The sequence below is a fragment of the Capsicum annuum genome, chromosome 5 (assembly GCF_002878395.1).
Source record: "Capsicum annuum cultivar UCD-10X-F1 chromosome 5, UCD10Xv1.1, whole genome shotgun sequence".
Taxonomy (NCBI): domain Eukaryota; kingdom Viridiplantae; phylum Streptophyta; class Magnoliopsida; order Solanales; family Solanaceae; genus Capsicum; species Capsicum annuum.
This window is the reverse complement of record NC_061115.1, coordinates 185,483,791-185,486,658: the sequence shown is the minus strand read 5'-3', so window position 1 is coordinate 185,486,658 and position 2,868 is coordinate 185,483,791. Positions and strand designations below refer to the sequence as shown.

The 2,868-nt window shown below is 42.4% G+C and overlaps 1 pseudogene; it reads left to right on the top strand.

The window, feature by feature from the left end:
- On the top strand, window positions 1-1,436 carry LOC107872003 (annotated as a pseudogene).
- The last annotated feature ends 1,432 nt before the right edge of the window (window positions 1,437-2,868 follow it).

The following is a 2,868-nucleotide window of genomic DNA, read 5'->3' as shown; positions in this document are numbered from 1 at the left end:
ATGAGAGGTGTTAAACTTTTTATTATCTTGGCGTAGAGCTATTTTTTCGTAGGACCTCCCCTATAGTATCGTCACCATAGTAGAGTTTAACCACTAAGTTCAGGATGGATTGGTATGGTTCCTCTACGCCGAGGACACCAGAATATCAAACCATGAATGAAGAAAGGCATGAGAGAAAAGCATATTGGTTAGTGATTGTGAGGCCCCAATTCTTGACTGGAGAGGACACCAAAGGCCTCTGCCCTTCCATCCCTTGGATAGATAGAGAGAGGGGGAAGATCTTTTGGTTTTTTCATGTTGTCAAAGATTTGAACAATGAAAATAGATGGCGAGTGCCTGATCGAATTGATCAGGTCATGTAGGAAATGGTTCAAGTCTACCGGTCTATTAGGATGCCTCAGCTGCAAACATCACTGCACTTCCACTTGACACCTATTGTAATGATAAACGGCTCGTCTCGCCATGACCTTCTCTTGAATTCTCAAAAAAGCTTCTGTTGCTCCATCCCCGTAGGGGCAGAGAACCCATCGCTGTCTCGGTTGTGCTACCGGAAGCTCTGGGAAGTCAGAATAGGAGAGCACTTATCTTGGGGTGGGCTTACTACTTAGATGCTTTCAGCAGTTATCCACTCCGCACTTGGCTACCCAGCGTTTATCGTGGGCATGATAACTGGTACACTAGAGGTGCGTCCTTCCCGGTTCTCTTGTACTAGGGAAAGGTCCTCTCAATGCTCTAACGCCCCACCGGATATGGACCGAACTGTCACACGATGTTTTGAATCCAGCTCACGTACTTCTTTAATGGGCGAACAACCCAACCCTTGGAACATACTACATCCCCAGGTGGCGAAGATCCAACATCGAGGTGCCAAACCTTTCCATCGATATGAGCTCTTGGGGAAGATCAGCCTGTTATCCCTAGAGTAACTTTTCTCCATTGAGCGACGGCCCTTCCACTCGGCATCGTCGGATCACTAAGGCCGACGTTTGTCCCTGCTCGATTGGTGGGTCTTGTAGTAAAGCTCCCTTCTGCCTTTGTACTCGAGGGTCAATCTCTATCCAGCCCGAGGAAACCTTTGCATGCCTCCGTTACCTTTTGGGAGGCCTACGCCCTATAGAAACTGTCTACCTGAGACTGTACCTTGGCCCGTAGGTCCTGACACAAAGTTAGAATTCTAACCCTTCCAGAGTGGTATATCACTGATGGCTCGAGCCCTACCGGAAGGAGGCCTTCTTTGCCTTCCATCTAAGTTACACAGGAAAGGCCCAATGCCAATCCCACAAAATAGTGAATCTTCATAGGGTCTTTCTTTCCAGGTGCAGGTAGTCCACATCTTCACAAATATGTCTATTTCACCGAGCCTCTCTCCGAGATAGTGCCCAGATTGATACGTCTTTCGTGCAGGTCAGAACTTACCCGAAAAGGAATTCTATTAATAACTGTCCATTTTGATCCTTTGGAACAACTCTATGAGTTTAGTAGATCATTTTAGGAGGCTCTAATGACTATAGATTGAACCTATCCAATTTTTACAGTACGATGGTTGGTTGTTCACGGCCTAGGTGTACCTACCATATTTTTTTGGGGATCAATATCAGCAGTTCATCCAACGATAAAGAACATATGAATTATAGAGCTACGACACAATCAAACCCGAATGAACAAAATGTTAAATTTCATCGTACCAGTCTCTACTGGGGGTTATTACTCATTTTTGTACTTGCTTTTTTGTTTTCCAATTATTTCTTCAATTAACAAAATGAAAGAGAATAAATAAGATTCTTTTAGCTCTTTCGGAAGGATCTCATAATTCAATTATCCAAGGTTGTTTATGTCTCTAGCATGACCACTTGATAAAATTTGGAGGGAAGTAGGGTCAATGGTCGATACTACTGGAAGGATTCTTCTTTGGATAATAGGTACTGTAATTGGTATCTTGTAATCGGCTTAATAGGTATTTTATTTTTTATTTAGGATCTTTGTTATTTACCTTTAAGGCATCCTATTCCCTGTTTTGACTTTCTTTTGGAATCGTCTTCCTTTAAATAAGATCTTCTCCCTTGTTCTTCCCTCTTCCTATGATCTTGACCTGCTAAGTGATTTTTGAAAGCTCCCACTATGACCAAAAAGATCCCAATAAGCCACGTAGCAGCTTAAGATTATATTATAATAAAGTAAGTAGGAAGGAGTGAAATATACTCGACCAGATGAGAGAGGTGACCAAAGGAAGATAGTTTACCTTCTCTCCTCCCTTACAACATAGGTCATTCTAATACCAGATGAAAATATTCCAAAATAGAATTAGAAATATTTATTGGACCATGATAGCCAGCTAAAACTTAACAGGGTTGAAGCATCTTCTTGGAATCACTAAGAAAGTAGGAAAGGATCCATGGTTGCTTAAGGCCCTAAGAGCCAGGATGCTTGCTATTGAAAATGAAGTAAACATGGTTATGGGCCAATATCTCGATGTTGTTGAAGGTATAAATGAACACTTTACCCTAATTAGTTGGGGCTGGGTGGGATCTTAGTAGTTGCTTAGTCACTCAAAAGTTAGACTGTCATAAGCCTGACACTATTCTATTTACTCTCTCAAATGAGGGGCTGGTTTATTTTTCTATAGGGTCCATCTCCTATCATCCCTTACCTATGGTTCAGCACAGGGATTGACCAGAATGATTGCAATGAGACACACCAACACCACTACTTAGAGGTGGAAAGAGGGTGGTCGAAGGATGACAGGGCAATCACACCTTGCTCTCTCCTAACATCTATTGGGAGGGAACCTCCTTTCAGAGTATGATTTATCATTTCAAATGCGGTTAATTGCTATTAGGCATTTTAGAAAAGTTTCCCTCTGCCTATGTA